General features: G+C 43.7%; 1 protein-coding gene across 3 annotated transcripts in view; it reads right to left on the reverse strand.

The window, feature by feature from the left end:
- The window catches only part of GPRIN2 (G protein regulated inducer of neurite outgrowth 2), a 73,538-nt gene that overhangs the window by 16,612 nt on the left and 28,933 nt on the right, over positions 1 to 27,993 (reverse strand). The window contains exons 2-4 of one of the 3 annotated variants that reach the window (XM_084635464.1): positions 24,184 to 24,290; positions 13,863 to 13,954; positions 9,748 to 9,820 (exon numbers count right to left, since the gene is read on the reverse strand). The exons of 1 other annotated variant lie outside the window; for it this stretch is intronic. The gene's annotated coding sequence lies outside the window, so the exon portion shown is untranslated. Of the gene's footprint in view, positions 1 to 9,747; positions 9,821 to 9,888; positions 10,128 to 13,862; positions 13,955 to 24,183; positions 24,291 to 27,993 lie in introns of those variants that run through there. One more of the 3 variants, XM_084635466.1, reaches the window with a different exon arrangement.

The raw sequence follows: 27,993 nt of genomic DNA on the forward strand, positions 1-27,993 counted from the left end.
GATCAGCTGCGTCTGTTACTTCTTATCAGCTATACAATGGTTAACTCCAAGCAAGCTTCCTTTGATTTCCAACACTACCCTCCTGTTCCTCAGCGTGGCTAAGGTGTGGAATATCAGACAGACATCTCGCTTACCCACTGACAGGGAGTCAAAGGAAGAAGCAGGAGTGCCTGAGTCACTCTGTATCAAGTGAGGAAGTGTCTGGGAATACTCAAAGCTCCAGCAAGGGGCTCTCTCCTCTCACTGACTCCCCAAAACAATGACATATCAGGGAAACCCTGCTTATAATATTACCTTGCAATGACAATAACATGAAAATAGCTATTTTGTGGAAAAAATGAATGGGTTTCTATATTTACTGAGTTAATAAAAAATGCAATCAAATCACAAAGACAAGTTCCATATGTCCATAGTTTATGTGCTCAAAGCAAAATCACACAAATGGAGATGGTATTCATGTGATAAATTAGTGTACGGACATTTGACCACCTTGCCTGACCTCTGCTCATGAATCCAGGGATGGCCTGCAGTACTCACCTGGGGGTTTACTACACATGGATATGACCAATAAATTCTGCCCTTTATGTCCCCTCCATCCGCACGCATACATACATTCCCACACACACCACATCCTGGAGCACTGCCAACTGCCAAAAATCATGAGTCAGGTCTCAAAAAAACCATGCTATATTTTAAATCTGATTATTCTGAAATCCAATAAAAGTTGCGTGCTTTTAATTTGCCTCCCGTCATTAGAGCATTTAGGGTTCATGTTTTCAAGCTTTTCTCCACAACCATGAAGGCTAAAAACTTTTTTAAAATGAAAGCTAGATGCTCATGTAATAAGCTGATTTCAGTAGATGAGGCTTTAAGAAAAACATCAAATATTGTGAGAAGTGAGATGACCTAGTACTATACTCACAGTGAAAGCTCTGCTGTCTGCAGAATTTACATATTAACACACGGTCTCTAGACTGTAACAACAGACTAAAGTTACACAGAGCAGAGACTTAATCTAATTGCCACATTTATTTAAGTAGGAATATCTTGCAACTTATATTCAGCTAAATGTCAGCAAACAATAGTCTTTGTGGGTATAGCATTTTGCTGTTTCTTAAGGACTTCAACTCTTTAATGCACAAACGTGACAGTGACCAATACCTGGCTTCCCAACCACAATGCAGAATGATTCAAAAAAATAAATTACAACTCCTTAACACTGGGTGCTACTTAAAATCCAACTTAAAATCAAAGTCAACCATCAAAAATATAGCACAGCAAAAATGTACAGACAAATGCAAATTAAAAGTGAAAGGCATCAACAAAGTTTGTAACCCTTGTCCTCCACAAACCCCACCCCAGTCTTTCCAGGCTGGCATTGATGTAAGTTTGAACTCTGGGCTTGGAGCCTCTGATGAGCTCCACCTCGGTAAACCCCATTGCAAGGTCAGGGCCACAGTCCCCAGTCCCAAAAAGAGAACCACATAGATCAACCCCTGCACCTAGTGACTACAACTGAACTCTGTGCAGACACAACGATCCACCCATCTCAGTCCCTGCAGGATTGGGGACCTGAAAACTCTGAGTCAGGGACCTATGTTTTGAGATTGTCTGCAGGGCTGCTCCATGCACACAGGAAATCAATAGAAATAAAAACAATAAAAGCCATGATTTGCTGCTGATAGTGTAACGAAGAAAGCAGGAAGCCAAACTAAAGTAATTTGTTTACAGAAGGCTGCATGCAACCACCCATGTCTTGCATACCTAGCCCACTCCACTCCAAGAGGTTAGATGACTGAAATATTTATATGCACTTGTAAATTAATATTATACTTGCTTTAAAATACTCTGATATTCTTGCAGGGTTTTTTTTTCCTGTGTGTTTTGTTTTTTTGTTTCACTGCTGGTTTGGAAGTTTAACAGCAACAGTTAAAATGGAAAGAAATGAATTTGATCTGGCCTAATGTCATGATCTATCAAAGTCCCAAGTTCAACATTAACTTCAGGACTAAGATTTCTTTGGCTAGCTGAGCTTGAACAGGACAACGATAAGGTGTCAGACTAAGGGACAACAGTGTGCCTGGCGTTCTATACATTTAGAGCTCTTGCCACACATTCCAGTGACAGTAGTCCTTGGAGATGCTCACATGATATCATGCTTGGCAGAAAGACGGCAGTTGTTTTTATAAATTGCAGTGGGTGGTAGCAGCAATGACACTGGAAATATAAAGGAAAGAGATGGGTGGTGATCCCAGAATTTCTCCACACACCCAGGGAAGCCAATGCTCACATGCTTGAAAGATGCCCCACCGAACAGATCAGTGGGGAAGCTCTCTTTATCTTCTTATGGATGAAGACAGTTCTGTCTCTTTCACAAACCCAGTGTCATCAGTATTATAGGTGGCAGATGGACTAAATACCCTAATAGGTTCTCTCTCTCTCCCTGGCTCTCATATTTTCCTTCTCTATCTCCTATACCACAGTCTGTACCCATTTAGACTTTGAGGTTCCAAAAGTTACTTAAAGTTACTCTAAGCAGCAACATGGAGCAAAAAGAAAATAGATTTTAAAATTATGAAAAGGGGTGAGGAATGTGCAGTGATTGCAGAAAGGAAATGGGAACCAGGACTACTGGTTTCTATCTCCATGTCTGGATCACTGACTCACTGTGTGACCTTGAACAAGTCACCCCCTCTCTGTGAGACTCAGCTTACCTATCTGTAACATGGGGATAAGAAAAATACATCACAGGGGTTTTGCAAGGCTTAATTTATGCTTGCAAAGCACTTCGAAATCCTTGGATGAAGGATGTTAGGAGAAAAATCTTTTTACCTTTTTAAAAGAAGGACCTTGCTTGAAATAATTAGTTAGTTTCTTCAGTATAATGAACTTTCTGCCACATTCACAGAAAACTACCTTATCAGAAATGGTTACATTCTATTCACTCCTTACCAGCATCAGTGCAGACCTATCCACTTCCTCAGACTCCCAGTGTTAGGTCAGAGTGGTTAATCCAAAGGATTTCGAATAGGTAAAGCAAGGATTAGTTGAACAGTAACACTGTTTCACCATAGATGACAATTTCTCCAATAAGAAAGCGCCAGTATAAAAACCAGTTGTCTTCAAATGCCTTTCCCATCAGATGCCACAGAATAAGCATTTTACTTACTGCTGGGACTGACTTTAAAAAAACAACAACTTTTATCTGTGCTGGAATAATCTTGTTCCAGCAAATAAACCAGAGGCAGGATCTGTCTGCTATAGGTCATAATTATACTTGCCTATAGGTCAGTTTTATGCTGCTTGCACCCTATTTCATAGCTATATCCTCACGTGGTGATATGTAGCACTCCTGCTCAAATATGCAAGGGTTTACCACAAACACACACACTGGTACAAGGGGTGAACTATGATGTAATATTTTATCATAATTTGAGTCATGCTGAATTTATGTCCATAAGAACAGAGCTGTGAAAAATCATCAGAATCTGGAGACTTACCTATAGAGATTCACTCACGTAAAATTACTAGCTTTTATTCTAGTATGCTAAACTCTTCATGAGTACCAATAGCATGGCAAAAGCAGTACGTCTTTGCACTGGCAGAGACTGAGCAATCTCTGCCCAGAGGGGAGAAGTGAGCATGCATCTGTGCAAGAGAAGGTTAAACTGGTTTGAAAAGGAGTAACAAGAATAGTTATGTAAATACAGTTTAGTCTACTCAATTAATGTGAAGTATCATACAAAGGATTTGTTCTTCTGAAATGTTGTGGGTCACATGAAGTGGAATGGGGAGAAGGGGGAACAGGACAGAAAGACTTTCCATCTAGAAATTTTGTTTAATTATATATTGGGTGCAACAGTTATATTAGCAAATAAACAGGTGATAACCTCACTCGGAGATATTGGGAGTGAGAAAATATCATCAGTGTTGCCAAAGATGATGACTTGTGGCTAGAATGGGATGATGCAGGATATTCATACCTAAACACCGAAGTGAGCCTACAGCATAACTACAAGATCCACCACAGAGAGGCACAACTAAAGTCCAAGAAATAAATCCCAGCAGCCTCAGAGACTTACATTGACCTAACTATGTAAGTGTCTATGCTGCAAGATGTAAGTCACCCACTACATCGATACAATAACTCCACCTCCATGAGAGGCATAGTGCTTAGGTCAATGTAGTTAGGGCAACGCAGGGTCCGTGTAGACACTGCATTACTTACATCACCTGTTGGCTGTCAGCCCTGAGCGGGGCTGACAGCTGGAGCTCCACCTCCACCCCTCCCTAGCACTTACAGCCCAAGCTGTCAACCAGGCCGGGCTCAAGCTGTCAGTGTCCCACTTCAGTCATGGACGCGCTCCTCGTGAGGATGCACACTGCCGACAGAAGGAGCATGTATGGACTTGAACCACCTGATGTAATTAGTGCAGTGGCTGTATGTCAACTTAAGTTGATTTAATTTTGTAACGTAGAGAAGCCCTAAGGCTCATTTGAGCTCCTAAGAACATAAAGCTTTTACTCTTTGGCTTAACTCAACTATAACTACAACAATTTGACCCCATCAGATGGTGTACATATCCGAACAGAGTAGGTATTTTATGCCTCTTACTTATGATTACTTTGAGTTCTTGTAATTAGATTTATTTGGGCAGTCACTGTGGACCATTTTCAGAGACAAGAACGATTAATCTGTTCTCCCAGGACACAGAGAGGAAGGGATGAAAAAATGTTTGTACTGGAGCATTTAGCTGAAGCCGTGGGATGGAAGAATGTCCATTCTCAAAAGATCCTACAAAAGACTGTCTGCAATCAACCAAGAGCGCCAAAAAAGCCTAAACCACAAGGTGTGGCAACAACTAGAGACCATAATTTGCAAACATGGTATCAGCATTGTTCACAGTATGTCTAAAATTCTGAGGAGAAGCTACTGTATTTTCAGGAATAAATATATCTCCCATTCTGTGGGAACAGGTGTGCTTCCCCACTGCTTGGCTGATCTGAAGACAATGGCTTCTCTCAACTGACTGCTCAGTCAGTTACAGAATCCCCCACTTCTTTATTACCATCTGTTATTAACATCAGAAAAGCAAATTTTGAAGCATAATGATAGAAAGTGTTATGAGCCCTAAAGAAATTCATTCCAGCTCATGAAGATTAAACATTTCAAAACTAACATCAGCTTGGGTAAAAGAAGATACCTTGCCCACCTTTATTATATCAAATAACTATAGATGACCATCTGAAGCAACTGCTATTAAGCACTGCTGGAGACAAGATACTGATCCAGAGAATAACTGGTCTATTCCACTATCGCAATTCTTTTGATTTTAAGATATTTGAACTAGTATTTTCTTGTCTCCTTAATTTTGGGCCTTTGCCCAACATTTGGACAATGGCATGTTTGCCATTCATGAATCTATACATGGGTTACTAACATTTTGTATCATAAGTTAATTTTTTTCTTTTGTTGGTAGAACTTGCACCACTTGTTGAAAGGGTTAAGACAACAAACCACTAGATAAAGCATTAACAAGAGGAATTTCCCCCTACATTCTACATTAAGATCAAGTCAACGCACACAAAAACAGTAAAGTCTTAGTGTGTCTTCCCAATTCGTCAGGAACACCCCAAAACCATATAGTTTGTTACTTCCATTATATTATGGACTTCAGTGTGATCATAGTCCAAATAATTCAGCAAGACAACATTCGGGATACCACAACATTGTATATCAGGTATCAAAACCTCTCTTTGAAAGCAACTGTTTTAAGAACTAAAGAACAGGAAGAAGGCCACAAATAGGAAAGATCTTCTCTGGCAGAATTTAAAAAAATACACTGAAGATACAGTACATTCACCTTACCCTAGTTAGATACATGTTTTGCAGAAAGTGATGAGCAAAGAAATCTTTTAGAATAGGGTGCCATTTTAAACATAACAAAAAATATCATGGTGGGGTTGCACATTTACCATCTGTTTTCCAGATCAAAATTTGCTTAGCTGATAAGTAAAAAGATCTGATCCCTACTAATTCGACATGGGCAAACTAGGTTCTTTCACTACCATGCGTTACTGATAGTAAAAGATTCTGCAGGCCAAATTAAGGCCTTATTTACATCCATTCAGCCCCATTCCATTCAGTTGATTACACAGGTGTAGACTCACTGGAGTTTAATTGGTAAACATTTTGCACAAGGAGAAAGAATCCAGCTCATTCCTCTGTGCTGTTAGCACCACAGCACAAACAGGAGTAACGCCATCTGTCTGAGCAGATGTGACTTTAAATACACACAAAGAAACTACTGGTTGAGTAAGAAGGTGCTATTTTTACAGTCCCTTTTCAATGCAGAACCAAAGCACTAATAGTTAATGAGTAGGCTCATAGCATTGCTCAGGCTGAGATGTCTGCTGGTGTCAACCTCATCTACACTTAGCTTGTCCCTAGTCCCATTTCCTAATTGAGTAAGGGATTACTTAAAACAGGTTCACAACATGGCTTTAGTTTAATTAATAGATGTTTCTGTTGCTGAAGGAGCTCTTTCTGAATGGAATTTTTGTAAGATCTAGCAATTTAAAAACAAATTGAAAACATTCTTCCAAGGTAATTCTTTGCTTATAGCTGCACCCATAAAGCGTTTCTATATTAGATTAATTTAGTAGTTTTAATTCATCCATAAGAATTATGGCATCAACGTTCTCAGCTGGAGAATGGTTTAACATCTTTTCACTCCACTGCCCCTTCAACATATCCCTCCCCTTGTTCTCAAAAACAGTTGAGGTCACAGAAGTGTAAAATAAATGGTTGTTGGTTTTAGACAATTTTCTTGTTAAAAATATAGCTTGTCACTGAAATGACTCTTGTAAAAAACAAAATTAATATTTAGAGTTCATTGTGGATTCAAACCTTTCAGAATTTGAAAATTAAGTAAAACAGCTGAGCTACCAGGAAAAAACAAAAGCCCCTTTCACATAACTGGCACAGATTTGCTGTAATGGATGCAAGATTTATACATACACCTTTACAGTATACATCATAATAGCTTCACTGTGAATCTACATGAGGATAGCTACATAAGATTAGTGACATGTTTCACTCTATTATATGGAAAAATATTAAACCCCAGCCTCCATATATACTCAAGATCTAACTTCAAGGGAGACTGTCCACATGAACTCAAATCAATTTTAAAAATATGAAGTTGAAGGCAGTGTCAGGCACTATTTATTATCGTATGGTTTTCTAGAGTGAGCATCAGCATAATATCTAAGTCCACATTTCTACCTTGCAAAGTCCACCTGCCAATTTTCGTAGTTTTACAATCACGTCTTTTTCTATTTTAGTGTCCCTTACTGCTGTGCAAAGCACTCACACAATGGAGGAAACTGACTGTATAAGAAAAAATAAAATTGACTATACACATACTGTGGTCAAATGCACCAAGCAAACTGAAAAAAAGAAATAGTTTTTCCTCTGACTTCTTACAATTACACTGACCTTGTGACAAAAAAACAAAACAAACCACAAATAAAAATACAATTTTTAATTCAAATGTATTAAACCAATACCCCTTAAACCAATAAAAACCAGGGGAAAACAAAACAGAGTTAAGACTTAACATAGTATCTTCAATTCACCCTGCTGTTTGTAATTATTGGAAGATGTCTCCGTGCATTGAGGGATCTCTCATGCCATGTACTATATAACATTTTGTAATGTTCAAGCACAAGAAGGTGGCCTTAGACTAAAGTTTCAGCTTTAACTCTGGAATCTCCCTGCTGTAGTAGATTAAAGCGATGCTTTACATGTGACTATAAGAGGTTTTGTTTTTAAGATTCTAATTACAGGGAATGGCAGCTAAGAACGCAACCTGTTTAGGTTAAAAAAAAAAAAGGAGTTATCAGAAAGGGAAAGAGGAGGAAACCCTTTGCTGTTCTGCACAGAACTAACCCAGCATGCAGACAGGTGTAACATCATCTCATTAATGCACCAAATGGCTCTGCTCCTCTGGACATTTTAAAGCTACACCTGATTTGTGCTATTTTATCATAGCTCTCCTCTCCCCCCAGCTCTTATTTTTCAAATTGATTTTGATTATTTGAAAACAAAAACTTAGTTTACTGTAAAAAGAGTAAATATATTTCTGATGCTTTAACTTGGCACCATTATCTAATGAATGAATAATCTTATTAATAAGCACAAATAAAAAGCCCAAGGACATTATGAACAAGTGATTGCTCTTAATGTTTAAGTGTTTGTATGCAATTATCAAATAAAAAATTAAATTTTAACTACAATTCCCCTGAGAGTAGTAACAAAATACATCTTAATGAAAAGAACACACAGAACACTACGGCTTAAAAAAGTCAACAAAAGCCAGAACTTAAAAAATAAAAATTAAAAAGACACTTCTTAAATCCTGTTCTGTCTTATTGCAGAGGTCTTTGAGCATTAGGCAAACTATTGCCCTAATCCTGAAAATGTTTGCCCGCATGATTAACTTCCAATGGGATTAAACAAGTGCTTAAAGTTAAGTTTATGCCTAAGTGTTCACAGGCTCAGGACCTCAACCATCACCTTTGCAGGTAGGCACAATACAGCAACTGGTGTTTTGCATCAAATGATTACTTTATTTAATACATAGATTATTGACAAATAGATTTTTTTTTGTATTTATATGTTCTGCCTTGTTTGTGTACCTCCCCATGTTTAAAAAAAATAAGTTCTTATACAATGACTCTCTCTTCCCAGTCAATATTTCATGTGTACAAGCCACTACATAAAAATAACCTGCTTGTTTCTCTTCATTTCTTTCCCCTAATCCCTAAAATGCACTGAGTATAAGTTTTTAATTTTAACATGGGACTTCATGAGCTAGATAATGCACACAAAACACAATTCCCTATTGCAGTCTCGGACTTCAACACAGCAAAATAATTGCCCCCCATTTGAGTTTTGTTAAATCAATTTGTACTTGGGTTGAGACTTTTGAAAACCAGGTTTCAGCTCAGAGCAAATTTTTAGTCAGTCATTCTAAACAGCTGAAGACAAAAGATACCACTGAAGCCATGATGGATCCTGTACATAGGGCAGCAACAGAGAAAATAAAGCCGATAACATCATTTAAAACAATGGTATAATGCAAGTGTGGAGCAGTGATTTTTTTCAGGTTGCATTTGCTGTTGTGCACTAATTTGCTGACAGCTTCAAAAATGTATGGGATGACCACGTGGTACAGTGCTGGGAAGGTTGTTCTCTGATGGAATATTACAGCAAAAACACCCAAGAAATAAGAGTTAGTAAAACTACTATACGAGTTATCTCCTCTTCCTTTTAGCAGAACTTTTTTGGTACCATAAAAGTAAAACACACACAAGAGAGTTGGATACAGCAGCTGAGCATCCCTACAATCCAAAGGGTTCAGGGGAGAAACACCTAATGTATTTATATTCTTTTAAAATCTCTACAAAATACCATAGAACACACAGAGATTAAAGGACAAACAGACACACATTTTAATTAAATCTTTCAGGCATTTGGCATGGAAAGAGAATCGCCTTTTGCAGAGCTGGATGAGATCTGTTTAAAACTCAAAACAAATGCCACCTTTGAGAGGTCCTCCTCTCTTTTTAGGAAAAAATAAAACTCTGCAGATTAATTATTATTTCAGTTTTAATCACCGGATTTTAGGTCTCCCTCTCAGAGTCCAGCTATCATCAGCCCCCACCCAGCACAATACTCACAGAACTCTGGGTCTGTCTCTCTGCAGCTCCTCTCACTTCCATACAATTTGCTTTGTTATTCTCCAAGACATGCCTTTAAAATGAAAAGATCTCATTGTATTAGAAGAAAATAAGAGAACATGTATCTCCTGTGGTCCTTACCTTCCCCCTACTCAGAGAGATTTTACATCCAGCTTGCCAGTCCAGGTTACCTGGGTGGGGGAGGATTTCAAAAGATGCTCAGTAATTAAATGAGAAAATCAAAGCCAGGAGAGTTTAGGTTTCCTCTGAAAACTCAGATTGCTCCTCCTCCTGTTGGTAACAAGGTGTATGCGGGGGGAGAGAGGAGTGGGGAGTGAAGACCATCAAAACAAATGGAGAAGGGATTAAGGGATGCAGTTTCCTTTGCTTCTACAGGTGACGCCTCTTCCTACCCCTTCCTTCCCCCCCCCCCCACACGACTAAAGAAGAAACAAAATGGAGCCTGGGAGGGAGGGAGAGAGATAATCCTGCTGCTTCATCTGATTAGAGAGACTGGGCCTGTGCAGAGCTAGCAACTCAGCAAAGGATAAGGAAGCATGGAGAGGGGAAAGAGAGGGGGTCAGAAGGAGGAGCAGATGGTGGGGGGGGGTCACAAAAGAGGAGGAGGAGCAGGGGGAAAATAAAGTGGGGAGGGAAGAGAGGAGAATAAGGTGGGAGGGGGAGGAGTGACTACAGTGATGGTTATGAGAGCGATGTGGCAAAGTGTGGGTACCCGGGCACAGAGGGACTGCTGCTGCTACCTGGGGCATAATTGCTCCCTATTCTCACACAGACTGGAAAATATGGCTGGGAAACACCTGCTGCTTCCGTGTCTCTAAAGGCTGTAAAGAAGGAAATAAACAGCAGCTTTGCATGCATGGATTTGAAACAGGAATCTCCTGGTAAATTCAGAGGAGTAGCATCTGCTTGGGTTGAATAGGAGGAGGAGGAGGAGGACAAGGGATGTCCGGCTGGCCCAGTGGACATTCTGGCTAGTGCTTTACTATTTCTCCCACCCCTCGGGTTAACTCCCCTAAGAAGTTGGGGAAAAGAGGTCTGGTAAATTTTAGTTTAAATTTGAATCTCGTAATTATCAGGGCCTCAAAAAGAACTACAAACATAAGGCCTGAGGATGGCCAACACAGTGAATAAACTAGTCAGCAACAGATAGAACGGGCACAAATCAAAATGATTTTTCTATCACAAAGTTATTTTCTAGAGGTCATTTTCACTTTGTGGAAAAATCTTCATTGAACCAAAGTGGTTTAAAAGTATACGTTTATCAGCATTGGAACTGCCAAAATATAACCAGGCACACGAAGTGTAGCCTCTAGCTTGCAAGAATCCATAAGAAAATGCACAAAACCCAGCCCTTGATATTGCAGAAATACATAAGTGAACAATATCCAACTATCCAGTCACTACCTTGTCAATATTCGTTTATGAAAATGCACAACACACAGACTCAACATTGCAAAACACATATGGTAAGAGAATACTCATAAAACCTAGCTCCATACTGAAAAAGTGCATGCAAAAGCCACACAAAATCAGCTGTAAAACTACATTCAAGAACACACATCCCAGTGTCAACATTGCAAATACCCACAAAGACATTCAATACTAGAAGTCTGGGGGGTGTTTTGGATAAACATGCTGAACTTGAGATACTTAGCCAAACTCATGGAGCACTCTCTCTCTCTCATTCTCCCCTCTTCACAAAGCCCCGCCACAAAAGGCTTCCCCTTATCTGAAGCTGTTTTTCTGACACTCAGGTCAAAGACTGCCCTCTCTGGTGATTTCAGAAAACAGCCATCAAGCCTGCTGCTCTTTTGTCTAGACGCTAGGCAACACAGACCTGCTCCAAACCCATTACTAAGAAGCACCAGAAAATAAGGGGAAATTCAAGATAGCCTGGTGGAAATGTGCAATATTGAGGGAGGGGTGTTTTGGCAGCAGGTTGGGTGCGGGGGGGGGGGGGCAGGAAGAGAAACAGACAGAAACAAGAATTAGTATGGTGGATGGGTCTCTTACACCCAATTGGGCTGAACAGTAACGAGGCAATGGGAAGGGAGTACTTTGATGGTGGATGAAGAAAGGAAGCATAAAGCAAGGCAAGTAGGTGGGAGATGTCCCTGGTGAGGGAATCTGAAGCAGTGAGGGGAAGGAGGTTGTGTGAGGTCTCTGTGATAAGAGGGGAAGGTGGTGTGTCTCTAGGAAAAACAAGATAGCGCAAGAAGTGGACACTGTCCAGGTTTCTTTGCCTGGTATCCTCCCAGGCCTTTTACTGTTTACCCACTCCTGTCCCTGCATCTTTTATTTTCCCCGTGTAATTAGGTGGCTTCTATTTTGTTGTGGCCCATCCCCTCTCCTTTGGGTCCTCTCTCCCTTCTCCCCCACAAGACTGGCGGGTTATGTGGTAAAGGAAGGGGCAGCAGGAAGAAAGGTGGGGAGGTTTCTGGTGGAGGGAACTTGGGGTGGCGGGTGGAGAAAACAAGTGGAGCAGGGAGAAGGAAATCGAGTCTCACAACAGGAAAAACAAAACTCCATGACCTGTTTAATTTGTCCTGGTCATGAATGTGTTAATTTTTTTCCTGTTTAATATTGACATCATAAGCTCTCTTTATATCTAAGCTCTCATATAAAACCCTCATCACCACTCTTATCTCAGTCTGGCTGGGAGAGGGCGGGAGCAGACTCAGTTTCTGACGCTTCCCCTTCCCCGGAAAGAGATGAATAGGAAGGGGAGGGGGCTCTCTCTCAGCCTTCAAAGCTGGGCTTTACTGCCAAAATAAGGTGATTATCTGCATCCTTCCAGGCAAATTCTCTCCCCACACATAGGAATTGACCTCAGGCTGTAAAGTTGTAGGGCAGTAGCCGCTGTTGTGCTGCAAATCAAGGGTTAATAATTTTGTTTTATTGAGCAACAGCCTTTTGGAGTCTGTAAAGCATTTTTTAATCTGCAATGTTTATTGGAGCAATAAACCAAAACAGGTGTTTATAGTAGGCTGCTGGGGCTCACCTCAGGGATGTGAGGGAGGAGCTCACCAAATCAGCATGGTCCAGAATGTCCCCTTCAGTGTGCCCAAGAGGAGGGCAGGGATGCTCTGTGGGCAGTTCTTCCCTTGTCTGTACGGGAGGGGACAGGGCATGCCACTTCCACTATACTTTCTCTTCACTCCTTGCCCCCAACAAGAGATCCTCGGCCAAGGTGCCAAAGGGGCAGAGGTGGAAAGGCTGTTCTCGAAGGCACTGTTCCTTGGTAACTGTTGGTATACCAGCAGCATTCCATAGGTGTTACTGGGCAGGTATAGGAGAACTCAGTCAGTGACACCCTGGCTTCTGCAAACCCCCACTCTCCATGCTCTGTGAGGCTGGGAGCAATCACCCCTTCCAACCTCTACAATCTCCCAAACATTAGAGGGAACAATATACAGAAAACTCTCTGAAGCATATCTTAAAGCATTTCTTTCCTCTCAGGCCCTCTGCAGGAGGGGGTATTTGGCCTTCTAGTTTTTGTTTTGGATTTGCTCAGGAACACTGATACCCAAAACTGTTGACTGTTTGCATTCAAAGTAGCAAAATACAGATTATATGGATACTGAAGGATTCTGGTGACTTCTGACTTTTTATTTTTTAATAATTATATTTCCATGAGTGTCAAAATTCTCTCTTCTACCTCAGTCTCTACGACAATCTTCATGGTCCTCAGCCAATCAGCAGCAGAAAAAATGAGAAGGAAGAAAACTCACTGATTGATGGGGCGAGATGTGCTCTGAGATGGAGAGACCCAAAACCAAAAAATATCCCTGAGCCTAGGTCACTGCCATAAAGAGTGGCAAAGAGACTATTTTGAGGCATTGTAGGATTAAAGTGGTGATTAGGCTTTATAGTGGCCAGTCACACAAGTGTGAATTTCACCCCATAGTTCAGTAATGCATACCCTTATTGGCACACCCAACAATTTATTGTTGGTCACATATGCCTCTTTACTTTTACACTGAATGAGAACAAAAATAATTTAAAAATTCAATTTGGGGCAGTTTATTCAATGTATCTTTGTTAAAATAGTTCACAATGGAAGGAGAACTGAATATAAAAGATTATATACTTACTTAGATCAGAAGCTCTTTGCACAGGGACCATCTTTTTGTTCTCTGTTTGTACAGCACCTAGCACCATGCAGTCCTGTTCTATGAGTGGGGTGCTACTTAAAAAAAAAAAACCTTTTAATTGTAGGTCTCTGGATTCCTCAGATGCTATCCAAACCTAGCGTGAGTTTGTGGCAGGGTTTGGGTGAGACATAGGGTCTGGGCAGGTGGGGAGAAACTTCACAGGATTGTGTTTTGCTTAAATTCACTCTCCCTGGGGTTTCTGGTTTATTTTTACAGGGTTCTTATGAAATAAAATTCTTGCATGGTTGCCAGCTCTCAGGGTATTTGGAGTTTTTCTTAGAGCCCAAGTTCCTTGAATCGTTTTATGACATAAGAATCTCAGCGGTGTTGCTTGGTTTGTAAAATAAGTTTCTAGCCCTTAGTGCAGTGAACAAAAGCTTCAAAATGTAACTCCTGAAGGTTCAGAGGGCAGAAGGTAAAAAGAACCCAACATGTGTTATTTCAAAAATATCATGATTTAAAACCTGTCTCGTCATTTTGCAGGGCCTGACTCATGCTGTTTGAACACATGTGGATGGCAATACGCAGTGGTGAGCTGGAGCTGGTTCGCTGGAACCAGTAGTTCCAGCCAAAAGCTGGAGCACCCACACGGAAAATTTGGTGGGTGCAGAGCCCCCACCAGCAGCTCCCCGCCCCGCACCCAGCCCCAGCTCACCTCCACTCCACCTCCTTCCTGAACGCACTGCCCTGCTCTGTTTCTCCACCCCTGCCCCCGCCCGGCTTCCTGGGAATCAGCTGTTAGCGCGGAAAGCCTGGGAGGGCTGAGAAGCAAGTGGAGGCTTTGCGCTCAGGCCCAGGGAGGCGGAGCAGAGGTGAGCTGGGGCGGGGGTGGGCGCAAGGAGGGCCGCCCGCGCCGCAGCAGGTAACCCAGGGCACGAACAGGGGAACCGCTCCCCGCCCCAGCTCACCTCCACCTCCGCCTCCCTGGGCCTGAGTGTGAAGCCACCGCCTGCTTCTCAGCCCTCCCTGGCTTCCCACGCGAACAGCTGATTCGCAGGAAGCGGGGGTGGAGAAGCAGAGCGGGGCAGTGCGTTCAGAGGCAGAGGCGGAGTGGAGGTGAGCTGGAGCCGGGAGCTGCCTTTCCCCGTGGGTGCTCCAGCCCTGGCGCACCCACGGAGTCGGCACCTAAGGTGCCACTTTTGATGTGATCAGTGGGGGGAGCGGCCGCTCCCCCTGCTCCCCCCCAGCTACGCTACTCTGCCCCTAGGAGTCAGAGGGACCTGCCCGTTGCTTCCTGGGAGCTGCCCCAGGTAAACACCGCCAGAACTCCCCACCTTGCCCCCGGCAGTTCCTTTTGGCTTTTAGAGGCAGGGTGGGCACCACTATAGTGGCCCACGAGACCCTCCTGCCCGGTTCTGGGGGTAGTCAGGGGACAGGGGAGGGGGGTGGATAGGGCATAGGTCCCGGGGTAGGGGCATCAAGGAACACGGGGGGTTGGATGGGGCAGGAGTCCCGGGGGGAGGCGGGGCAGGCCACACCCCCTTTGTGTGGTGAGGAGGGAACTTGTTGTTAAGATTTTGGCACCTCATCACTGGCAATACTGAGTGCAGCTGAAATCCTTAAACTCCAAATCCAGAACTATCTGTACACACAAAACCAATATAAGCAAACAGAGCACCCCCATCTGTTTCTCGAACACCCCCATCCTGGCTTTCAAGCCAGTACTTCCTACCTCCCCAGCCTAACTAGGCTCAGTTGGAAGTGCCTCTCTCAGTTGACTGGGAAAACTCAGCTTGGATTTCACTCACAGAAGCCCCTCCTCTGCTTTGTAGCAAGGCGGGCTCTTCCCTTATGGGAGCCACAGGGGTGTGGAGTATATCATGGCTGCAGGCTCTGCTAAAGAGGGTTCAGGAAGGCTTTTACTCACTGTCACATGAGTCTATTCCATTTAAACCAGTGAAGTTGCACCTGCAACCAGGCTGCCTGTAGCCAGCACCAAGAGGCTGACTTTCCCCTAATGTATTTTTACTATCTGTTGTATTCTATGAAAATAATGTAGCCCTCCAGGAAGATATGCCATTTTGTAGGTTACATTGCTCATTTCCTTGAATTCCATCTGCTACCAGCAATTTGGATCAACTCCAAGGTGTCATATTGAAGATTTTATATTGTAAATTTTTAAAGGGTTAGATTGTGCTATGAAGAAATCTAAAGCAATCTCAACCATTATGACACAACTTAACACAACACAACCCGATGTACCTCTATCTTAGAAATCACAGTAAAATGTTATTACACAACACCAGTTAGAAGCTCTCCCATTTGAACACTGGCTAACTCCTAGTCAAGTCTAACATCCTTCATTCATGGACGTGATATGAGCTATTAAGTGCCCAGGTTTGCAGTTTGGCTCATGTAGTTATTTGCAAACAATGAATTTGTGTATGCAAAAATAGCCTGTGTGTACAGAAATGAGGTATGTGTCCATGCCCAGCAGGTATTTGTATGCCTAAGTTAGCATATGCAAATAATTGTGCACTTCTAACTTTGAAAATTTGGGATCATTTGAATTTGTAGATCCAGCAGGGACTTCAAATTTGACATATAAAATACTTACATTTAAAGAAATTTTTTTGACATAGGAATTTTACAAATAAATCTATTCCATTTCTCAGGTGTTACAAACCATTTCATGCTTAATTTTTAGTTCAATTACAAGACTATGTTGCATGCTTAGCAATAATTTTAATGGTAGAATTCATTTGACTTTATATTAATTTTCTACTTACAGAAGCGGTGGCCACTTGTAGACAAGAATGATTAATTGGGAAGCTGTAAATAGGCCAGCTCTGATAATGTATTCATTGTGGGGTTCTGACTGTGATCCTTAGAGCACCGCAGTGCCAGATGGCATAGAGCTCTCTGATCTGTAGCAGCGAGACTCATGTGGCCTCAACAGCTCAGTACACCTCAGATACCGTTGTCAATATTTATCCAAAAGGTAGCATGTAATATAGTATTGGAAAACTAAAAACTCACTGATCATTCATATTCTTGCATGATGTATGTACAGTTAACTTACAAAGAACTCTATAGATGTGCTGGCCACATGTGATCAGAATGTGTTTAAACCAGGTATCGCAGGGGGCTGATACAGAAGGAGCAGTCATGGAGTGGTAGAGGGGAACTATATAAGCCTGGGGCTAATTAAGGCATGGTTCCCTGTAGACTAGCGAAGGTGGCTGCAGGTTAATTGGAGCACCTGCAGTCAATTAAGCCCTGTCAGGAACCTAATAAAACCCCCTGCTTCAGGCAGACAGGGGAGAAGGATGAAGGACTAGAGCTTGGAGGTATGCTGAGAGATTTGGAAGACCCTGCCTAGCAGGACAGGGAGACTCCCTTCCCTCCAGCAATTAAGGACTGAGGGTAAGAACCTGCAGGGGTTGAGAGGGGCTGGGGCTCAGCATGAGAAGCAAAACCAGACCCCTTCCCTCTTTTACCACCTTCCTGGACCACTACTGGGGACCTCAGTGCCCCAAGAGCAGGGGCAAGGTATGGTGTCTTAGCCCCCTGCCAAGAAAAGCGCAGGACCCACCATACTAACATTGGCCATCTTGCCACAGGGGAAACTGTTAAACAGGTTTTTCCAGATGAAGGAAAAGGGCTGACACCTCAAGCCAGGTATGGCCAAGGACAGGGTACTATTCATTTGTATTGGAAAGTGCAGGACGATCATAATTTACACTGTAAAAATCTCAAGCGTATGAGAACCCTTATGGCACTTCACCCAGCAGGGAAAAGGACCTTCTTCTGAAGATACACTTCAAAGGTTTCCTGGATTATAAAGAGAGGGGGAGAGAAAACCCCAAAGTTATCCTTCAGCTGTGGGACAAAGTAACTGAATGCTATGTTTGGATTCTGGCTAAGGACTAGCCAGCCATGCTGGAAGAATGACTATAGTGAAAAAAACATTTTAAATAAAAGATTCTAGTTTGTTGAGTATCATATTTTCTTTGTTTGTAACCATTTCTATCCCTATTATTTCTCCTTGGTATCACTTAAGCCTATGTCTTTTTGTTAATAAACTTGTTTTATTTTTCCTACAATCCAACTCAGTTCTGTGACTGAAGGGAAGGGTGTGTTAAGCCAAGTTAAATTAACAGGCTGCTGTGTGCTGTCTCTTTAAAGGATCTGCAAAGATGTGTTGTGAGTGCTATAGTGGGAGGGGCTGTGCACTGCAGAAAGAAGTTTTGGGTGGAGAACTTAGGGCTCGAAGAGTTGTTGAAGTCCCCATTGCAAAGAGTATCCAGGCAGAGGAAGCCAGGGTGTCACATACATGCCTGTATGTTGGCTCTTGGTGTCAGAGCTATGTAGCATTCTTGGCATGCAGAGTTCAAGGCAGTTGTTGACTGAACCCCTTAATGTCCTGGGTGAACTCCAAAGCGTCATACTGATATGTTTTAAAAAAAAAAGTGACAGCATCAAAACCAAATAATAGCATTTTAGCCATGTTTGCATCCCCTAGACCATGCATGAACTGCCCAATATAATATACGAAGCTTAATTTTGAAATAAATCTGCAGTTTCCTGAGTCCTGTTTTACTTTTCAAACTTCCCAGCAGGGATGCACTAAGCCTGTAAAGGCCTCAGATTGATTTGCATCATGATGATGGTGTAGTGTAGGGGTGGGAAAACTTTTTGGCCTCGGGGCCACATCTGGGAATAGAAATTGTATGGTGGACCATGAATGCTCCCAAAATTGGGGTTGGGGTGCAGGAGAGGTGAAGGCTCTGGGATGGGGCCAGAAATGAGGCGTTCAGGGTATGGGAAGGGGCTCTAGGATTGGGCAGGGGAGTGGGATGTGGGCTCTGGGGATGGGGAATTTGGGTTTGGAGGGTAGGAGGGGGATCAGGGCTGGGATGCAGGAAGGGGTTCAGGCTCTGGGGTGGGGCTGGGAATGAGGGGTTGAGGGTGCTCCAGGCTGGGATCCATGGGTGTGGAGGGTGGGAGGGGAATCAGGGCTGGGGCAGGGGGTTGGGGCTCAGGGGTGCAGACTCCGGGCAGCACTTACCTCAAGCAGCTCCTGGAAGCAGTGGCATGTCCCTTCTCCAGCTCCTATGAGGAGGTGTGGCCAGGCAGCTCTGCATGCTGCCCTGTCCACAGGCACCACCCCTGCAGCTCCCATTGGCTGCGGTTCTCAGCCAATGGGAGCTGCGGAGGTGCTGCTTGGGGCAGGGGCAGCATGCAGAGCAGAGCCCCCTGGCTGCCCCTATGCGTAGGAGCTGGAGGGGGGGGCCATGCTGCTGCTTCCAAGAGCTGTGTGGAGCGGCCTCTGACCCTGCACCCTGGCTGGAGTGGGGCTATGCGGCTGCTTCCAGAAGCCACATGGAGCAGGGCAAGCCCCAGACCCCACTCCCCAGTGGGAGCTTGAGGGCTGGATTAAAAGGCCTGGCAGGCTGCAGTTTGCCCACCCCTGGTGTAGTGTCATGATGTTGTGACATATGACAGAACAGCTGTGCTCATGTCTCTCCATACACAGGGCCTGGACCACACTGCATCCACACCAAATCTCCTACTGCTCCCAGTATTATGTTCCATTAAAAATCTGAGGAGCTACAGGCTTCTCTCTTTGCAGCCCATCTGCCATTTCAGAACAGAGATGTATCTGATTAGTAAAACATGAAATAGTTTTAGCATGTGGAATAAAATTGGAGCTTTCTGACTTGATGCCAGTGACTTCACACTCATGTTTACAACATCTAGAAGAAAATATACAGTTCTGACCTCTCTAGGGTTGCCAATTTTGGTGGGCTGGATTCCTGGAGGTTTCATCACATGACATAATATTTAATTAAAGATTAATTTCTGGAGACTCCAGGACAATCCTGGAGGGTTGGCAACCCTAGATCTCTCTCCTCATTTCTATGTGGTAATTTCATTTTACACCAACAGGAAGAGCTCTGGGAAGAGCACTTTCAAGGTGGTATTTGCACTCTTGGGATGGTTAAAATCATCCACACCACCAGTGTCTTGGTTATAACAGCACCTGATTTATAATGACCCAAGACTGCAAAGACTTGCATGTCTTACTACTTGAATTTGTCTAATTATAATACATATGAACAATTATGACTAGTAATCACTTTGTGGTTGAAAAGCAGTAATAGGCTTACTCTATAAGCACTCAAGCATATCGAGTATAAGGTAGGTCAATAGTAAAAGAAAACTAATTTGTAATGTGCAAAGATTTTTTTGCATTTATGCCTTGCAAGATGTGGTCTGTTTAGCTCTGAAGCATGCTAGCACAGAACGCAAAAAGAAAGAGAGTACTTGTGGCACCTTAGAGACTAACCAATTTATTTGAGCATAAGCTTTCGTGAGCTACAGCTCACTTCATCGGATGCATACCGTGGAAACTGCAGAAGACATTATATACACAGAGACCATGAAACAATACCTCCTCCCACCCCACTCTCCTATCTATAAGCTATTACCAACAGGAGAGTGGGGTGGAAGGAGGTATGTTTCATGGTCTCTGTGTATATAATGTCTTCTGCAGTTTCCACAGTATGCATCTGATGAAGTGAGCTGTAGCTCACGAAAGCTTATGCTCAAATAAATTGGTTAGTCTCTAAGGTGCCACAAGTCCTCCTTTTCTTTTTGCGAATACAGACTAACACAGCTGTTACTCTGAAACCTAGCACAGAACGGTTTGTCAGACTCATTTTGGGCATTTTCACCTAATAAGCAGCAGCAGAGTTACTTTTTCATTTCTTCCTTCTGGGAGAAGACGACTGCTGGTTAGATGGTCTAATTGTTTCAAGCTCAGTGTATGAGCTAAGCCTCTATTCTGTAATTTTATTTTTCTGTGAATGAAGAAGGTAGATGATTCCTGTGGTCTTTTTTCATCTGTTGGTTCCATAAAGTCATGACTGAATTCTGGCAGGCTTTATAGATTCAGCTTCCCTGGGAATAATGTTATAACAGTATTATCATCCCTTCTTTCAAGGAGCAGCATGGGTGTGGTGTTCTTTTCTTTGGGAAATGTTTTTGAAAGCCTTCGGGCTCTTTAGTAATGTGGAGACTGGTATTTTTGAGCTATGTCACCTCCTTCCTCTATCACCCTGGATTTAAAAGCAGCTTTTCCAGCTAAGCAGACCAGTTCTTCTGCTTCTAGTCAGCCTATGCAGTTTGCAGTGGAGCTGCTGATTCAGTTAATCTTTTAGGGTAAACATTTCAAAGACTTTGCAAATTACAAGGCAGTGCAGCTGATTTTTCAACCAAGGAAATGGTTGATTACAACATGTTCTTGTTTACCTTTTCTTTTTAATAGTTGTTGTGCTTCACACTGGGAAAAAATTGGTTTATACATCTTAATCAAGAGATTGTCTCATGGCCATCTCCTCTCTCATTTCACCTTCACCCAGATCGCTTCCCCTCCCATGCACTATCGCCAGACTGTCTGCCCTCCCATCCACAACTGCATAATGTTCCTGTGGCAAACACAGCAATAGTTTGCATGGAAAAATATTAGGACAATATTACAGTATTTTGGTAGATTTAAGCTGCCTTTAGTGCAATAAGTGTCTTTCTCCTTTTTGAGAAGTTAATCACACTGTTTACTTTTGCTGTGTGTTTCATTGCCCCCCTTCCATCTGCTTTGTTTCTCTCAAGGGGAAACCAGGTTAGTCAGCGCAAAGTGACCACGCAGTGCTCAAAAGAGCACAATTTGGAAAACTCATTTAAACAATGAAAATAAAAATTACACACCTCGATCACCTTAAAAATTCTTCATTGTTGAGGTCGTGTACACCAAGACACTCCTGCAAAATGGGGACTGGGCTTCTTTCAATAACACACATTAATGCACATCATAAATCTCTTGAATTTCTTAAAGATTGTGAATCAGGAAATGTGTTTTTTGTCTCTGAACCAAACTGCATAAATTAATAATAGAGCTGTTGAGTATGATTTTGGAGGTAAGAGTAAGAGGTATGTTCCTGTCATAAATATAAGGGAAGGGTAAACCCCTTTGAAATCCCTCCTGGCCCGGGGAAAGCTCCTCTCACCTGTAAAGGGTTAAGAAGCTAAAGGTAACCTCGCTGGCACCTGACCAAAATGACCAATGAGGAGACAAGATACTTTCAAAAGCTGGGAGGAGGGAGAGAAACAAAGGGTCTGTGGGTCTGTCTTTATGCTGCCTTTGCCGGGGATAGACCAGGAATGGAGTCTTAGAACTTTTAGTAAGTAATCTAGCTAGGTATGTGTTAGATTATGATTTCTTTAAATGGCTGAGAAAAGAATTGTGCTGAATAGAATAACTATTTCTGTCTGTGTATCTTTTTTGTAACTTAAGGTTTTGCCTAGAGGGGTTCTCTATGTTTTTGAATCTAATTACCCTGTAAGATATCTACCATCCTGATTTTACAGGGGGGATTTCTTCATTTCTATTTACTTCTATTTTTATTAAAAGTCGTCTTGTAAGAAACTGAATGCTTTTTCATTGTTCTCAGATCCAAGGGTTTGGGTCTGTGGTCACCTATGCAAATTGGTGAGGCTTTTTATCCAACATTTCCCAGGAAAGGGGGGGTGCAAGTGTTGGGAGGATTGTTCATTGTTCTTAAGATCCAAGGGTCTGGGTCTGTAGTCACCTAGGCAAATTGGTGAGGCTTTTTACCAAACCTTGTCCAGGAAGTGGGGTGCAAGGTTTTGGGAAGTATTTTGGGGGGAAGGACGCGTCCAAACAGCTCTTCCCCAGTAACCAGTATTAGTTTGGTGGTGGTAGCGGCCAGTCCAAGGACAACAGGTGGAATATTTTGTACCTTGGGGAAGTTTTGACCTAAGCTGGTAAAGATAAGCTTAGGAGGTTTTTCATGCAGGTCCCCACATCTGTACCCTAGAGTTCAGAGTGGGGGAGGAACCTTGACAGTTCCCCATCACATTCACAGAGAGTGTGTTGGAAAGACCGTGACTCCAGGGACCTGCTTCTGATCTCAGTGACACAAATGGCAAAACTCCCCCAGCTTCAGCAGAAGCATTAGGCCCTAACTGCCAGAAGAGAGAGGCATAAAGAAAAGGTTGTGCAGTGATGGTGCTGTCACAAGCGATGAGATAGGGAGGTGGAAAGTAATAAGTGCTTTGTGAGTACACTGGACATGGCTGGCTGAAATCAAACTCCCGTGTCTACATGCATGTCTTCATTTTTCTCTTTCAACAGCATATGGCCAGATTCTGCCCATGTATGTGTAAACAAGACTCCCCTGAAGTCAATAAGAGCTCTGTTTATGTGACCAATAACTAAATTTGGCTCAAAGGTAGCACTCATAGCAATGACGCTAGTTAAGGTTGCCTAACACTTTTCATGGTAAGGCCCTGTTTTTAATTACTTATAGCTTTGCCAAATTTTAACGGTTCAGGCTGAAATTTGTCATGTGTGTACTTCAGGCTCCTTATATTATTGTTGTTAAGTTTCAGGAAACACAATTCAGCCATTTTCTAGAACAAGGTTAGGGGAAAACACATCGTTTTGCCCATGTTAAAATAATTTGAATGATCTCTGTTTTGGAGCAGGGATATGAAATGTGGCTGGGAGGGAGGGTTACCTGGTTGTCAGAAATGCTGTTCCTGTGAAATTCCACCCAAACTTGGCAATATTATAGCTTCTGAAAAATCAGTTTGTTATAAAGACTCAGAACATTATTTTCCAAAGATTCCATATGCATTGAGCATGCTCTATTCCCACACAGCTCCTATGTACTAATTAGCTTACACATGTTCCTTCCATGCATTTCATGCTTCAGGACACTGATTAAAAATCTGGAATGATGCAAAATTAACGTGCCACACATTAAATGGATTTAGAACTAGCTAACTGATAGGGAATCATCATTGAACAGGTGTGTTTCTAGGGGGGATCTGCAGGGATCAGTTCTTGGCCTTATGCTAGTTAACATTTTTATTAGTGACTTGGAAGAAAACCTAAAATCATTGCTGATCACATCTGCAGATGACAAAGACTGGTGGAGTGGTAAAATCATGAAAACAGGTCACTAATACAGAGAGATCAGGATTGCCTGGTAAACTGAATGCAAGCAAGCAATATGTATAATGTGGCCAAATCTAAAGTTATACATCTAGGGACAGAGTGTAGGCCATATTTATAGAATGAGGGACTCTAATCTGGGAAGTAGGGCCTCTGATAAAGTCTTGGGGACAATCAGCAGAACATGAGCTCCCAGTGCAACATTGTGGGCAAATGAGCTAATATGATCCTGGGATATATAAAAAAGTGAATTTCAAGTAGGGGTAGAGAGATAATTACCTCTGTACTTAACACTTCTGCAATCACTGCTGGAATACCATGTCCAGTTCTGGTGTTAACAATTCAAGATGGATGTTGACAAATTGGAGCAGGTTCAGAGAAGACCCCTGAGAATGATTAAAAAAATTAGAAAATGTGGCTTATATTGATTGAGCTCCTTGAGTCTATCTAGTTAGCTTAACAAAGAGCAGGGTAAGGGGTGATTTGATCACAGTTTATAATTACTTATGTGGGAAACATATTGGATAATGGGCTTTTCAGTCTAGCAGACAAAAGTAGAATGAAGTCCAATGGCTGAAAGATGAAGCTCAGCAAAAAGCTGCAAATTTAAATTGAGTAATTAATCATTGAAACAATTTACGAAGGGTCTTGGTGGATTCTCCAACACCATCAATTTTAAAAACAAGACCGGATGTTTTTCTAAAAGATCTGCTCTAGTACAAGCAGGAATTAATTCAGGGAAGTCCTACAGCCTGAGTTATACAGGAGGTCCGACAAGATGATCACAATGGTCCCTTCTGGCCTTGGAATCTATGAATCCCAATACAAGTCCCTGACTGCTCTGTTCTGGAGATACAGCCCTTGAAGAGAGCTTCCCCTGCATTTTTCATGTGCTGCTCTAGTGTCGGGCACCAGAACTGACTGGGGAGACTCTCCTGTGCTCTCAGTGCTCCCCCTGCTGGTACCTAAGCCGCATGGAGGAGGAGGAGGATGCAGCCGGACTTAAATGCAGAGGGACAAGAAGTAGGTGGGGGACAGAGATATGCTGGCAGCAACAGGAGCGGATGGTAACAGGTACAGGAGCTGGGGGCAGTGGATAGTACTTGAAGGTAACAGGACAGGAGTGGGTGGGCATAAGAGCAGAGTGGAACGGGGCAAGCTAGAGGAACAGAAGCAGAAAGGTCTATAATAACTAGAGAACACTCCATTCCAGAACCTAGACTTCAAACCAGGATTCTTGAGTCTCAGCATTCCTCTGCTGTCTAGCAATTAGCTGTGAAATCCACAGGCAAAGCATATATAGGTCTCATCCTCCCCTGTAGTGGCTGCTCCACACAGAGAGCCACTCAGGAATTGGTTGCAATAGTAGGCAGCTATCTCAAGTGATGGAAGTCTGTCCTGTGGAGCTAAAGGTTTGAACCCTCTTTATGACCTGAGCTGGAGGTTAATTTGGTTCCAACATGCATGGAATTTCAGTTCATCTTATAAAAACAAAAAAAATCTGAGGAAATTACATAAAAAAATCCTACCCCAACTAAAATATAAAAATAAGGTTGCCAAATCAAGTATAAAAATAAAGACATGCCTGTGCAACCTTAATTCAGCGCCTGTGTCCCAATGTACTATTATATAGTCTTTTGTTACATGAGCACATACTGTTTTTTTCACAATACCCCCACCTTATTTACTCAACAGTTTGGATGGGAATCAGAGTTCTGTAGTATGTGACGCTATTGTCTATAGGACCCTGACTTGTTTGGTGCAGATGTCGGAAGGTGTGAGGCAAATGTGCCAGGGGACTGCAGAAAGAAATAAGGATAGTCTCCTGACTGAAGAAGCTGACTGCCATTCTGGAGCATCATATTATATTCTGGCCTCTTCCACAAAGTTCCTGTGTAATGCTGGGGAAGCCATTTAAACCAAAACTTTCACAGGTTTTCTGCATGCCCAGCTCGATACACTGGGACATGAGTTGCAGAAGCACTGAACACTCACAGGTGCAACTGAAGTCAATTGGAATTATGCTCTGAACATATAACGTGTGACAGAGTCAGACCAGAAGGATACAAGAGAGTGGTCCTTTTGAGCATCGGGACATGGGCGAGCGCTAGCTAGCTCGCCCACTCCTAAAAGCCCCTCCCCCAGCCTAGGGAGGGGCTATTAAACCCGGAACCCAACTGAGTTTGGGGGACAACAAATGCAATAACGGGAAAGGTGTGAGGGTCAAAACTAGGGAACCTGAAGGGGACACCGAGCAGAGAACCCCAGACAGTGCCCACTGCTCCTCAAAGACAGTGAGAGAGCCTGCGGCCGCTGCGCAGTGGAACTCTGCCCAGATGCGTGAATGGATAAAGGAGCGAAAAACAGCCCCACAGTCGCAGACCCACCCCCTCTGCCAACCTCCTCTCCCTGGTGTTACGAATGGCCACCTTGGCCATGGCTAGGAGGAGGTTGACGAGGTGGTCCTGCGACTTTGTGGGTCTTTGAAGCGGGTGTGCATAAACAAACAAGTACGGGGAAAAGTGCAGCCAGAACATCAATAAGAGGTTCTGGAGGAGCTGGAAAAGGGGCTGCAGCCTGGCACACTGAAGATATGCGTGCATCAGGGTCTCCCTCAAAAGGGATAGGCTTCAGGGACAGAGGTGAACTGCGCCAAGTACACACCTATGCTCATGGCTCCATGGAGGAGCCACCAGCTGATAGCCCCAGCGGGCTGTGGGATTAAGATGAAATATAAACTGGCCCACCGGGGTTCCCTACCCCCCAGGGCTGGTAAAAGGTCCCGCCACTTGGTATCAGGGCAGGACACAAGGGTGGGGTAGCAAAGTGTGTGCAGCATGAGTGTGTATAGCTGGTCTCTTGGTGCGGTTTGGAAACAAACCGGCTGCATTGTACGCAGCTGGCTTGAGGTACAAGGAGGGGGAGGCCGGGAAGGCTCATGGGGCAGGGAGCCAACGGAAAGATCTGGAGAGCCTGGAGTGAGGGGTGGGCAGGGCGCACCCTCTCGCAGGACCCACTAGAGGAAAAACTGAGCCGCAGGAAGCAGGGCTGCCTCCACCTCCTGGAGTATGCGCCAGGGAGTTGTAAGGGTGAAGAGGCCCATGTGCTGACCGAGCACCTGGGGACCCACCCAACCCCCCAGGTCCTAGGCCAGGAGGTCTCCGATCTTGGTGACTCCTACCAGGACCAACCTCCAGCACACCAAGGGGGACTCCGCCACCTGCACACAAAGATGGGGATTGTGTAGTAGGGGCTCCGCGAGGAGATCTAGCCCCTCGGTGACCACGAAGGACCTGGTTGCTGAAACCAACCTCCAGGCCCGGAGGAGGTCCCGGTAGAAAACCGGCAGCTTGGAGAGGTCTTGCGGAAGATCTCTCGAGTGGAGAAAAAAGAGCTGCCAGTCATATCGGAGCCCTTGCAGGCAGCGGAGGAAGGCATGCGCCAATATTCTCCATGCCGAGCCACCCACACTATAAAGCCTCTGGAGGTGGAAGACATGGACCTGCGTGCCCTGTCCTCCCTCCTCCAGGGGGAGATGGAAAACAACTGCAGAGACCCAGTGCAGTCCCGGCCAAAAGAACTCCAGGACCAGCCTCTGGAGATTGGCCAGGAACACCGGGGGCAGGCACAGGGTGTTGAGTCGGTGCCAGAACATGGGCAGGGCCAGTTGGCTAAGCACCAGCGCTCTCCCCCAGAGGGAGAGGTACAGGAGCAGTCCCGTCCAGCCAAGCAACCGCCTAATCACCCTGTCCTCTAAACCATGCCAGTTCTCCGGCAGAGACAGATGCGTGGCAGAAAGATAAATGCCAAGATAGAGCAGTGGACTTGCGCTCCACCGCATGGCCTGAAGCACAGGTGGGAGGGAGCTCGCCCGGCCCCGACCACCAGGGCAGAGCTCTTGACCCAATTGACCTGGGCGGAGGAGGTAGCCGAATAAATAGTTTGACAGGCCTCCACCCGCACCAGATCATCCGGGTCCTGGATCACAAGGAGCACATCGTTGGCATACGCTGCCAGGACCAGACGCACCTCCGGCTCACCAACCCCGTCAACCTCTTGTGCAGGAGACGAAGGAAGGGCTCAATGGCC

Source organism: Lepidochelys olivacea (assembly GCF_965140295.1).
Source record: "Lepidochelys olivacea isolate rLepOli2 genome assembly, chromosome: 7".
Taxonomy (NCBI): domain Eukaryota; kingdom Metazoa; phylum Chordata; order Testudines; family Cheloniidae; genus Lepidochelys; species Lepidochelys olivacea.